Source organism: Myotis davidii, unplaced genomic scaffold, assembly GCF_000327345.1.
Source record: "Myotis davidii unplaced genomic scaffold, ASM32734v1 scaffold44, whole genome shotgun sequence".
In the NCBI taxonomy this organism is placed as follows: Eukaryota; Metazoa; Chordata; class Mammalia; order Chiroptera; family Vespertilionidae; genus Myotis; species Myotis davidii.
This window is the reverse complement of record NW_006299705.1, coordinates 5816350-5830814: the sequence shown is the minus strand read 5'-3', so window position 1 is coordinate 5830814 and position 14465 is coordinate 5816350. Positions and strand designations below refer to the sequence as shown.

The 14465-nt window shown below is 39.5% G+C and overlaps 1 protein-coding gene across 1 annotated transcript in view; it reads right to left on the bottom strand.

Annotated features, from left to right (window-relative positions):
* Nucleotides 1-14465, bottom strand: part of THBS4 (thrombospondin 4) — a 49632-nt gene that overhangs the window by 27911 nt on the left and 7256 nt on the right. The gene's annotated exons all lie outside the window — the stretch shown is intronic.

Below are 14465 nucleotides of genomic sequence, written 5' to 3'. Positions count from 1 at the left end.
CTGGGGGGGGGGAGGGTGGGGGGGGGAGGGAAGAGATTGGACAATAATCGTGCACCTATGGATGAGGACAGTGGGTGGGGAGTGAGGGTGGAGGGTGGGGTGGGAACTGGGTGGAGGGAGTTATGGTGGGAAAAAAAGAGAAACTAATGTAATAATCTGAACAATAAAGATTTAATTGAAAAAAAAAGAAAATCACAAGGAGATAATGTCAACGTTAATATGGTCAGTGCCCGATGATGTGTTTTCTCTTGCTCATCTTCATTGACTATTTTCTACAAGAAGCATGCATTACTTATACAATAACAACAACTAAATGAATTACATGTGTATACCCAGAATGTGCTGCTGTCTATCTGTATGACTTGTAGCAAGTATTCAGACCATTCTTCATTTGGTACCTTTTCTGTAGAGTGTAAATGCCAACCTGGTGCTGCCTCACTGAGTAGCCAGCCAGGAATATTTGTTTATGTGGCAGTACCGCCAAAGAAAATAATCCCTACTATGAAACCTTAAGGCTTTTTCCACATCAGAATTTCTAGGTTGATGTTCCCACCTCTTTTAAACTCTGACTAAATTTGTTTTTCCATTTGACCATGACTGGAAAGGGCCAGTTGGCATTAGGATCTGTGTTGTACAGAGATGCTGAGAGGAGTCACATAGAAAATCTCTTCTGCATCTGTGGTCACCACTATTTGCTTATGGAGAGACTAGTGGCCCAGTGCACGAAATTCATACCTGGAGGAGGGGTTCCCTCAGCCCAGCCTGCACCCTCTCCAATCGGACATCCCTCTTGCAATCTGGGACTGCTGGCTCCTAACCACTCACCTGCTGCCTGCCTGATCGTCCCTAACTACCTCTGCCTGCCTGCCTGATCGCCCCTAGCTACCCTCCCCTGCCTGCCTGGTTGCTACCAAGGGCCCTTCGCCTGATCTCACCCCCAACTGCCCTACCCTGCCGGCCAATTTGGTTCTGACTGGTCAGTTTCTATGCCAGTCAGAGTCAAAAGCTCCGCCTCCTAAGCAGCCATTGGCTCCTCACAGTTCACCCAGATTTGGTTCTGATTGGTCAGTTTCTATGCCAGTCAGCATCTCTGGGCCTATCTCCGGGCCTGATCAGAGAGGTGAGGCTGATCAGCAGTCCCCGTGGAGGCCCTGAGAGAAACAGGTGCAGCTGCTTGTGAAGCCCGAAGAGAAAGAGAGAGGCAACGGCTTATCAACAGCTGCCATGGAGGCTGTGGGTCAGACCCTGCCTCTTTTCAGTGCTGGGTCACTGCAACCCAGCACTGACTGCAGGACTAATTTCCAGTGTTTGATTGAGCCTTTGGTCAGTCATTATGGACCCTGGGTTTTTATATATTAGGATAAGATTTGATAGGACCTGGCAGGACAGACTAGCTGGATCAAGCATGTTAAACACTCGGCCCATGGGCTGCATGTGGCCCACAACGAGTATTTTTGTGGCCCAGCCAATGTAACGGTATGTAAGAAACGTTTTAATAAAAATTTGTAACTTAATTTTTACAATATTTTGTTATTCATAATTACGAAAAACAAACTACAACATTCGCTAATGACTGATTACTATAATCGTGTTGCATGCATTTCCCTTATGCACATTACGTGCAGGAACATCATTTCTCTCCACTAATACTAGCAGCGAATATTTTAGCAGCCAATTGCCACGTCATTAGTCTTGGACTGACTTGTTTGGTGTGTGCAACAGGAAATATTTCACTTTTGGAGAACAAGAAAAATATTTGTGTTATGCTTATTAATTTGTGCAGTTATTCAGTGTCTGGTAAGTTAATGTTCAAGAAAAAATATTAATTTTTATTAAAATGTTCTATTATTTTATGTTAACAATTACTCATTTATTTCAGCCCTTTGTATTCAGCATGTCTCTATTGAAATAAACCTATGTTTCTATGAAAATTGAAGCTTTTGTTTTTTTGTGGCCCATATAAACTTATTCCTTGTTTATTTGGCCTATGTTAGCCTTTGAGTTTTTGACATGTTTGAGCTAGACTATAGAATAATATTATGTTTCCTGAAGTAAAGCATTGGTAAGACTTAAATAAATGTGGTATATTGAAAATAAAGATGTTAAGAGAAAGAAAATAGTGGGAAGGAAGAAAATAGACATGAATTAAAATTCTTGAGGTATTTTAAATATGGATTAAACAGAAATTTTACCCCTTTATTGAATACTAGAGGCCTGGTGCATGAAATTCAAGCACAGGGTTAGGGGGTCCCATCAGCCTAGCCTGCCCCCTCTCTGATCCGGGACCCCTCAGGGATGTCCAACTGCTGGTTTAGGCCCTGTGGTATCGGGCCTAAAACGGGAGTCAGACATCCCTCTCGCAATCCAGGACTGCTGGCTCCTAACCGCACATCTGTCTTCCTGCCTGATCGCCCCTAATCACTTTGCCTGCAGGCCTGCTTGCCCCCAACTGCCCCTCCCGGCCAGCCAGCTCACCCCCAACTGCCCTCCCCAGCTGGCCTCCTTTTTTTTCGGGCCCCCCCCAACTGCCTCCCCCCCACCAGCCTGGCCGCCCCATGCAGCCTGCTGTTCAGTCATTTGGTAGTCCCTCACTACCCCCCCTGCCGGCCTGATTGCCCCACACAGCCTGCCGTTCAGTCGTTTGGTCATCCCTCACTAACCCCCCTGCAGGCCTTGTCACCCCATTCAGCCTGTTTGGTCGTCCGTTCAGTTGCGATGGCACCTGGCTCTTTATATATATAGATTGTTGAAAATTTATAATACTAACTGCATGTCTGGAACTTGGACACATATACAATACCCAAAGAGGGACAAATTAAACCCAAACATGCACTGATTTAATTTTTAAACTGGTATTTTTTTAACTCTTTTGAACAGTTCTGCAAGTACCTGGAGTTTTTAATAGGTCAATAAAAATACCACTTAGACCACCAAACTTCAGTTAGGTCACAGACATGTATACTCAGTATCTCATTAGTCTCATTATGGCCACAATCTCTGTTCCTCATATTAACAGTTTAAGAGGATACACAGAGTGGCTTAAAACAAATACTCTTGGTTTTGCTACCCAAGCTGAGATTTCTGTGAAATTCAAAGAACACAGTTTCACGGGTATCTCACTGCTTTTATAATAGGTTTTCCACGGCATGTGGGTGTGATTTATGTTCATAATTGAATAGCTGAGTTTAATTTTATAACTAGTACCTAGTGAATACTTTATACATAACAGGTGTACATTAAATGTTGTAAATATGAACTTTCAATGAATAATTAAATGATTGCATTAAAACTTTTCACATATAAAATATAAACGATTTATAGACTGGCAATTCAAGATTTATTGCAAGTAAGAGAACCTACTATTGTGTTCATGCTGCCATTTAAGGGTACTTGTGCCTTGCTTTGTGTTGCAATGCAACAATAAAGTGACAAATTCCTTTTGCTCCTAGGTCTTGTGACAATAGCAAGAAGGGAAAAAAAAGGAAAAGAAGAATTATGGAAACTTCCATCTTCACAACGTCTGTTAGCAAAAATATTATCAAGTGCTTTGACATTTACCATTCTTCATACTTGATCCAATAATTCTCATTTCTCTTATGGCTCCCATTTTTCATTTTTTATTGCAAATTCCTTACTTCAGTGCCTCTATACTTATTTTATCTTCAGAGCAGTAAAACTACCCTAGAGGGCAGATAGGCACCTGCTCAGAAAACTCAATATTTTCCCATCAGTCATACTGAATCCAGACACAGCTTAAGCTCTGGCCCAGGAGCCTGAAGCCTACTGCGTGACCTTCTCCGAGGCAGCACCTTCAGAGTGGAGACAACAGATGTGGTGCCTTCCTCTCCCCAGGTCTCCCTTTCCCAGTGCTCAACTCTCCCTGACTTAGCCCAGCACACACACAGAGCAGACGGGGACCAAACAGAGATCAAAATACGACAGAGTGAGACAATCATTTCGCCCTCCAAGGAGAAGAAAGGCCAGTGCTCTGAGGTTGGAAGGAGTGGTCTTCTGGGCCCACCACACCTCTGCCCGTCACCTACCCCAGAAGCACCATTTTCAGGAAAACAGTCACTGGATACAGCACTGTTTCTTCAGCTGTGGCACATTCTGTTCTGCTCGCTTATCATTCAATAGCTGAAACAAGTTTGTGTGGTGATTTCCGCCTGGTTCTCCCGCAGGGCGAATAAAAAGAACTCAACGCATCTGATTAGAACTGAAGGCTGTAGATCTTCAAACGGCACTTCTGCCTCTGCTCTGTCCCATCCCTGGGTTTCTCTGTTAGATTCCTGACTCACCTTCCTACTTAAGGTCTCTTTCTGCAGTTTTTCTGGGTTGATAGCCGAAGCTTCTTATAGGCCTCTTCTGACCAAGTTATTGCCTTCTCAAAGCAACATGAAATCAAGTAAATAAAATCCTTCAATAGCTCCCTGGTGGTTCCTAAATAATGTCTCAACTCCTTATCCCAGCACTGACCCCAACGTTCTCACCACTTTATAACTCCCCATGCTGCTGATGCCCAGCCAAGATGAACAATCTGTTCTGTTTCCACCCCCCCCCCCCTTATTCTCATGTCCAAGTTAAGTCAAATGATCAGATTTCTGTGTGGAATGTTCTCTTCTCCATAGCTCTCCTTCCTTCTCCATATCCCTATGTATCTGAAGCCAAGATCCAGCTCAAGTGCACCCTATGCCTTGAAGTCTTCCTTCTTCCCATGGTTGAAAGGTATCTGCCTCATTCATATTCCCATTACACTTCCTTGGTACTTCCCTAGGTGTACATTTTCAGGACTCAGATTCCAGTTATGGCTCAGATACTTAATAGCTATGTGGGCCTGGGCTTGTTCATTTTACTCAGTGTCCATTTCTTAAGCTTCTACGTGGAGTTAATAAAAGTTGCCCTTCCAACTTCATTTTGTTTTCAGTGGTGGTCAAATAAGAAATGCAAAACTAACCACAGAAATACAAACTATTATAAGAAAATATTACAAAGAATTATATGCCAACAAATTGGACAATTTGGACGAAATGGATAAATTCTTAAGAGCATACAATCTCTCATAACTGAATCAAGAAGAAACAGAAAAGATGAACAGACCAATTACAAATAATGAAACTGAAGCAGTAATTAAAAAACAAACAAACAACACATCCAACAAACAAAAGCCTTGGACTGGATGGTTTCACAGGAGAATTTTACCAAACATTCAAAGAACTAATGCCTCTCCCTCTCAAAAGATTTAAAAAAATTCAAGAGGCGGGAAGACTTCTAAACTCATTTTATGAGGCCAGCATTATCCTAATTTCAAAACCAGATAAAGATACCTCAAAGAAATAAAATTATAAGCCAGTATATCTGATAAACATAGGTGCAAAAATCTTCAACAAAATATTAGCAAACCAAATCCAGCAATACATTAAGAAGATTATACAGCATGATCAACTGGGATTCATTCCTGGGATGCAAGGTTGACACAATATCCACAAATCAATTAACGTGATATACCACATAAACAAAATGAAGGATAAAAATCATACGATCACATGAATAGATGCAGAAAAAAGCTTTTGAGAAAATCTAGCATCCATTTATGATAAAAACTCTCAGCAAAGCAGAAATAGAGAAAACACAACTCAACATAATAGAGCCCATATATGCAAACCCATGCTAACATAATACTCAAGGGCAAAAACTAAAAGTATTTCCATTAAGATCAGAAACAAGACAGAATGTCCACTGTCACTACTCTTATTCAGCATAGTACTGGAAGTCCTAGCCACAGAGATCAGATAAGAAGGAGAAATAAAAGGCATCCAAATCAGAAAGAAAGTAAAACTGTCATTTGCAGATGACATGACACTGTATATAGAAAACCCTAAAAATTCCACCGAAAAACTACTGGAACTGATAAGTAAATTCAGTAATATAGTGGGATACAAAATAAATATCCACAAATCAATTGCATGTTTAGGCACCAATAAAGAACTATCAGAAAGGGACTAAGAGAAGTCAGTGATTCTCTGTCATCATTGATGTTTCTATCTTTCTCTCCATTTCTCTTCCTCTTTGAAATTAATAAAAATATATTTTTAAATAAATAAATAAAATAAAACACCTAGGAACAAATTTAACCAAAGAGATCAAAGACCTTACTTGGAAAATTATAAGATACAGAAGAAACAAATTGAAGATACAAAAAAGAAAAAGTGTATACTGTGCTCATGGATAGGAAGAATTAACATCATTAAAATGTCCATACCACCCAAAGCAATTCCTATCAAAATAACAATAGTGTGGCTCAGTTGGTTGTGCATGCTCCCATGCACTGAAAGGTTGCTGGTTTGGTTATCAGTTATAGCACATGCCAGGTTGTGGGTTGCAGAGTTGCAGGTTCTATCCTTGGTAGGGAGCCTGCAAGAGGCAGCTGATTGATATTTCACTCTCACATCAATATTTTCCTCTCATGTCGATGTTTCTCTCCCTCTCTCTCTCTCTCTCTCTCTCTCTCTGTCTCTCCCTTCCTCCCTCCCTCCCCTCTTTTTCCTTCTCTCAAAAAATAAACAAATAATATTTTAAACATATCAATAGTGAATATCACAGAACTAGAACAAATAAATCAAAAAATTTACAGGGAACCACAAAAGACCCTGAATAGCCACAGCAATCTTGAGAAAGAACAACAAAGTGGGAGGAATCATGCTACCTGATATCAATTTATGCACCAACCTGCCCCATAGTCATCAACACAGAATGGTACTGGTATAATAACAGACATATAAATAAATGGAACTGAATAGAGAGCCCAGAAATGAACACATACCTTTTTGGTCAATTAATATTTGACAAAGGAAGGAAGAACATACAGTGGGGTACAGACAATCTATTCAATAAATGGTGTTGGAAAAATTGGACAGATATGTGTAAAAAAATGAAACTAGACCACCTTCTTACATCATATACAAGAATAAATTCAAATGGATTAAAGACTTAAATATTCAACTTGATACCATAAAAATCCTAAAAGAAAACATGGGCAGTAAAATCTTGGACATTTGTCTTAGTAACATTTTTTTCTGATATATCTTTTAGGCAAGGAAAACAAAAGAAAAAATAAACAGATGTGACTACATTAAACTGAACTGTTTTTGCACTGTAAAGGAAACCATCAACAAAATGAAAAGACAACCCACTGAATGGGAGAACAAATTTGCCAATGATACATCTGATAAGGGGTTAATATCCAAAATTGATAAAGAACTTATAAAACTCAACACCAAAACCCTCCACAAACAATCCCATTTAAAAATGGGCTAAGGACCTAAAGAGATACTTCTCCAAAGAGGACATACAGATGGCTAATAGACATATGAAAAGATGTTCAACATCACTCATCATCAGAGAAATGCAAATTAAGAGCCATAATGAGATATCACCTCATACCTATCAGAATGGCTATCATCAATAAATCAAAAATTACAAGTGTTGGCAAAGATGTGCAGAAAAGGGAGCCCTGGTGCATTGTTGGTGGGAATGCAGATTGGTGCTGCCACTGTGGAAAGCAGTATGGAGTTTCCTCAAAAAATTAAAAATGGAACTGCCTTATGTTCCAGCAATTCCACTTCTGGGGATATATCCAAATAAACCTGAAATACTAATTCAAAAGAATATATGCACCCTTATGTTCATTGCAGCATTATTTACAATAGCCAAGATTTGTAAGCAACCCAGGTGTCCATCAGTAGATGAGTGGATAAAACAGATGTGGTACATTTACATAATGGAACAATACTCTTCTATAAAAAAGACGTAAATCATACTCTTTGTGACAGCATGGATGTCCTGGAGAGCATTATGTTAAGTGAAATAAGTCAGTCAGAGATGGACAAATACCATATGATTTGACTTATGTATGGAATCTAAAGAATAACATAAATGAATAAAACATAAACATACTCATAGATATGGAAACCAGACTGATGGTTGCCAGAAGGAAGGGTGGTTGCAGGGCTGGGTGAAAAAGGTAAAGAGATGGTAGTTACAAAATAGTCACGGGGATGTAAAGAACAGCACAGGAATATAGTCAATAATACTGTAATACTATGTTTGGTGCCAGGTGGGTACTGGAAATATCAGGAGAATACTTAGTAAAGTATGTGATTATTTAACTATTATGCTATATACCTGGAACTAATACAAAATAGTATTGAATGCAACTGTAATTGAAAAAAAATTTTTTTAATTGAAATAAAACAAGAAAAATCACTGAAGGAAAATGTTAAACTATAAATTGCTGTACAAATGTAGGTATAAGTATATTTGTGTTTATTTCTTATCTTCTCTATTAGAAGTCCATTTCTTACTAATTTTCCCATAGCATCTGAGAGTACCAAATACAAGTATTTATTTAATAAGAAGGAGATAAAATAGAGTACTCATGTGTCAACTCTGATTGTTTAACCCACAATCCTTTTTAACCCCTTCCCCAACAATTTTTTTGTTAAAAACGTTTCTTTTTCAGACTAATTTTTTAATTTTGGTTCTATATAGTATTTTTGATGCTGGTTATGAAAACAGTTTGTAACTCGTCTTCCTATAAACCATATTTTTTTACCATATTTTCTTAGTATACTCGTCGACGACTGAAAAAGAACATTTTGTGAAAACGAGTATACACGTTTCTGCCGGGGAAGGGGTTACCATGGGGAACAGTTTCTATTGGTTTATTTATATAAACCCTTTTCTTATAAACTTAGCACTTTTGTGTACTTAACAATTTGGGGCCTGATTTTAGGGCTGCATTTCCATGTCTGAGTACCAGCCTGACACAGGAACTATGTAGTAGAACCTGATTAAATCCCATCTCAGTGACTGGCAGGAGATGAAAAAGCAAACTCAAGCAATAAAGATGTGAAATATTGCTGTCTTGGGGATGAATTTTCAAAAGGGGATGTTTATTTTTTTAAAATGGACCTGGTGGCAAAAAATATTACGTGTTGAATATCAAAGCAATGAAGCAGAGTGCCAGCTATAAAGAACCGGAAATGATAATATTTTGTCTGCTTGGGCAAAGAAGTTCAGAGTGACCTGGCTGCAGGCAGCAAGCTCGGGATTTCTGCTCTGCCTGGCAAATGGCTTTGCTCTTTCACACTTTTAAATACATGATGAAAGCCACTGGTGTCAACCTTTCCTCTTCTTTTTAAATAATTGTACATTTTTAAGCAGCCTTCTTGCCATTAATGTCTCTTGTGATCGATATTCTTGTTCACCTTTGCTTATTTATCTTTATGCCCTATACACTAGGTCTTTGTAACTTTAGTGCTTTGGAAATATATATAAAAAGTAAATCATCAAATTGCTTTTCCGGAAAGTACTCTGGGTGAGTCCCAAGTGTGATAAATGTAATCTGTGTGTTTTAAAAATTTCTTAAAGTGGTTTGAACAAATGCAAAGTGTACAGAACACACACACACACCCCAAAGAAATCATCCACTGAAAAGAAGCACAGCAATTATATTAAGCATCTGCCCAGAGCTTTGTATCTTGAGAAATTATGAGACTCATCACTGTAAGAACTATCTGGTAGGTGACAAAGCAGTGTGTAAGCACAGAATCCTAAGGTCATGTTATAGGAGAGGGCCGAAAAGCCACTTCTTAAGCGTCCATGGACCTCTTTAGCCTTAGAAGAGCCACAGGATATTGTCATTGTAAGTCATCCAGCTTAACATCTCACTTCACAAATTCCCTCAATACAAATGCAGCCTCTACCACCCCATTTCCAGTAACAAGGAGCTCATTACTGTATGCAGAAAACCATTCCACTTTTGGATTTCCCTCCAAGATTTGTCTAACACAGAGCCAGTATTTGTTTCCTCTGACTGCTACCAAACGGTCCTAATTTTACTCTTCAGAGCTATAGACAGATTTAATCTTATTCTAACTCCAAATGATATTCTTCAGATATTTTAAGTCAACTTTTATCTCTTTCTCTTCCATAGCACCAAGTTGTTCTTCTGTCTGGCTTTTTTATTTCTCCATTTTCTTTCACTTTTTGACTAATAATGTGGTGAAAAATGGGGCTCAAGGGTGTGCTGTTTGGGTGACTCTCAAGGTAATCTTTGACTTGTTAGTGTCCCTGTGAAATGTGTCCAGAACTAGCCACAATATCCTGATGTGGCCTGGACAATTCAGAGTACAGTGGGACTATTAGCTCCCTTATATGGGCACATCTGTGCATTAACAAAACTATAATTAAAGAAACTTTTTAAAACCATTGCATCACTGTCTCCGTTTGTCCATTCAATCAGCAAACATTTTTGAGCAACTACTATGTCAGGTGCTGTGCTCAACACTGATTGATTCTTAATGTTGTGGACCAGAACTCTTGGGATAGATCTCCCACATCCTGCACTCTGCAATTTACTTTTCACTCGTAGATGGTTAGATCTACATTTTTTCTTGTTAAATTTCATCTGACTGATGGTGGCATATTTTTCCAGTCTGTTAGGGCCTTATAAATCTTAATCATAACGTTCAAATATATCACATGTTCAAAGGCTGTTAAATTGCGCTGTTTACCCATATCTTCAGAAAAAAATCACTTCTGCTGTCGTGGTAAACAACCTGCTTCCGTATTTATAATGGTCTGGCTCTCTAACAACTTCAGCATGAAATTATAGCTCATTTGCCTACAAACGTCAGGTGCATAATAATCTGGCCACTCAGTGTATATTATGCTCACAGCATCTTTTTGATCTGTTAGCTTAGAAACTTTACATACAAAAAACGGTTGGCATGACTTACTTTTAGTAAACCCATTTGTCATCAAATAATCCCAGCTTTCCTTTCCAGGTAATCATAAATACATGAATAATTATTTACCCCTCTGGGCATTTGTCCTAAAGTTCACTAAAATTCTTTCATTTTCTGCATATAATCACTTTAAAATTGAGCTCATTCAAGGGTACCTCGTAAGAATATTGTGAAAGTTAAAAGGGAAAATGAATGTTGACAAGTCTTTCGCACTGTCGTGGTACATCATAAGGGTGTCATGAATATTATTGTAAATATTTGAGGTGCCTCATTTTTTACCGGTCATTATTGGGTTCCAAATTCTAATTTTTAAACTGTTACATCTCTCCAAAGCCCTGAACTATCTGATATCTCCTACCCTTATGCTTACTTAGAAGCTTGACTGACACTCTCCAGTAATTACTGCAAAATCTTGGGTTCCCTTCACTTCCACAGCACTAAGTTGTTCTTCTGTGGAGATCAAATTAAGACTCAAGAAGCAGTTCTTAGTACAGATTGGTAATTACAAAACAGTCATGGGGATATAAAGTACAACATAGGGATTATAGTCAATTGTAGTAACTATGTGTGGTGCCAGGTGGGCACTGGAAATATCAGGGGGGACACCTTGTCTAACCACTATGTGGTACACTTGAAATTAATACAAAATAATATTGAATGTAAACTGTAATTGAAAAAGAAGTAAAAACAACAAATGAAGCAGTTCTTCTCACCTGTTTTTTCTTAAAGGGGAAGCTTTCATCAAGAATTCACCCAATCATCATCTTTGGAAGACAGCTGCTTAAATAGTACAGAGATATCTATCTCTCCCTTTCTTCTTCTTTCCTTCCTTCTGGGCCTCATCCTCTGGAAATTCTGTTTCTTTGTTATGGGGTGAGGCCACAACATTAGTAACAAAGAAACAGAATTTCTGGAGGACGAGGCCCAGAAATCAGGATTTTAAAAAGATTCCCAGGTGATTCTAATGTGCAGCGAAGGTTGAGAACCACTGTTCTAGAAGAAACTGACATTTCTATTGAGCTTCACAATATAAAAAAGTTATTATCCTTCATATAAGTCACTTACTGCAATCAACCTGTGAGGCAGCTCTTATTTCATCCCCACTTCACAGAGAGCAATTGGAGCTACCAGCAGAGATGTATTCATGGTGGCATAGCCATAAGATTTTAACTGTAACTCAAAATCAGGATACTAATTGGAAATTTGCTTCCATGCCAGATACTAGAAAAGCAGCAACCATATCGATCTATTCAGTCAGATGCTTCTGTAGAATGCTTATTTCTATCAAGATTAGACCACCCATGTTACTAATAATCTGATAAATAATTTCTATCAGAAGTACTACCTATACTTCTTTTCTATTCTCATCCAAATGGTATTCGACACTCATTCATTCAAAAATGAATCTGAATCAGACCTCAACATGACAGACACTCTGTACTTCCAGAATTTGCACAATAGTGTATGTCTTCTTTAACAAACAAGGCTATTCTTCTCAGCCTCTATTTATTCTGTTCAATCTGCTCACGAACCACGTCCATCTATGAGGCACTCTGCTCGGTGCAGCAGTAGACACAAAGGTGATTTAAAGGATGCTCAGTCTGCCTTGAGGGGGCTTACAACCTACTAGAGAAAAGACCTAGATGTAATTCAAGTTACAAGACAAACGAAGATTAGTGCCTTCCACAGAGATACAAAGTCATATAAGGAAAGGTGTCAGAAGGAGATTGAAGTAGGTCTTGCATATATAGGATTTTGATATCTGGAGATGTTTCAGAATGTGTATGGAGGGAGCAGAGGTCAAGGGCAAAATGATGGAGAAGGAAAGACAGCATGCCTGGGTTCAGGGACTGGCAGCCAGTCCATCCAGCTGCATGGAGGGTTGGAAGGAGGAAAGGCTGGGTGGGGGTCATGCACGGGAAAGCCCTGAATGCACAGCTGGGGTGTTTATACCTTAATTAGTTTGGAATGAGAAGCCACAAAAGGTCTCGGGGGTCAGGGCTTATGCTCTGCAAATAATAATGAGGCCACCATGGTAAGATGACTTGGAGATTGCCCAGTAACAAACTTATTTTTCACAGTCTTCATGGGATACACTTTAGTTTATTGTAGGAGCTCTCCAAGGGCCCTGCTCTTTGACACTATCTGTGTAGTCACCCACTCCCAATTCATTGCCTTTAATGGAGGGAAAGACGGGTCCCATTTCCTACTCATACGCTTTATTTCTGACTGTTTCACTGTGCTCCATGCAAATCAAGATGACACATCAGCTGAGCCTTGCCAGTTGAGTAATGACGGGGCTCACCTGCTAGGAAGACGATTCTTTCCCCACCGTCCATAAACTATGTCAGGCCACCTGAGTACCACAATGGGGCGTCACAACCATATGTCATGTCTTTTCCTTGGACCTGTTGGACTCAGAGACTTTTTCTCATTTCAATCAGAATGGGCTGCTGCTCCTTCCTAGAACTTTCAGATTCACCAGTGACGGTAAGTCTCTGTACTTTTTCCTATTGCTCCAGTGAAACTTCTCTATGTGAAATTCTTCAACTCTCCAAACTCTAATACTAGTATAAATGCCTCTTTGTTTTCTGAGAATTTTCATTTCTGGATTCTTTTCAAACTCTTTTTGAAAATACTTTTTCTAAGAGCTACCGATTGCCTCTAATAGGTTGGAGGGTGCAGAGGTGCCCAGCGTTCCTCTTATCGTCTCCTCTAACATGGTGATCAGCTGGCATTTACAGCTGAATCACGTGACTGCTGGTTCTTCAAACAAAACACACTAACAATCCCCTTACCTATCAATCTACCTGCCCATATAGTATCTAGCTTTACCCCTGCTTACCAAACAGAAAGAATCAGTTCAAGGTAAGCTGCTTCCTTGTGTTTCCAGGCAACGGACTTTCCACAATGGGTTTACACACTCTGGCCAGTTCAGGAGTAGAGGGTGAGATTCAGTGAGGAGGGAAAGCTAGAAGCAGAGCTTTTCACTCTACAGAGAGCCTTTTAGCCATGAGGCTGAGAGAGCTAAAAGAAAATCTTCCATGCATTTAAAGAGACAGTTTAATGAGAAGCTACTGATCTTTATATGAAGATGGGTAACGTTTACTGATCACAAACAGTAGCTGGGTTGTTAGAAGATAAGCAGTTCCTTCAACAGATGTGTGGCGAAATGGGGCTGATTCAAGGCAGGGAGATGGGTGAAACCACCTCCTATCAGGGCTGCTGATGGGCAAAGGGAGGAGAAATGGCTGAACCATGAACCATGCAGAGCCATGAACCTTGTCCCCAGACTCCATTATGGGAACCCTCACCCCTGAGAGTCTGTGAGGCACAGAGAAATCAGACTTGTGAGTGGAGTGGGAAAAGGAAAAGAGGATGTTGGCATTTGACATAAAAGAAGGGGTTAAAACCTCATTCTTCTTGCTTTTAACTCTATAGTCCCATGAAAGCTAAGAATTAGGCATGTCTTCCAGCTCCTAACGCTTGCTGACTTAAGTGTTCCATCTCAATTAGAAACCAGGAGCCTGGAGCACCGTAAGTATCAATGTACTTTGTAACGCAAACCGAAATAAATATAAAATCTAGCCAGAAGGACTGGTCCATTTTTCATTATTAAAAGCAAAACACATATCTATCTCATTCCTCAATAAGCAG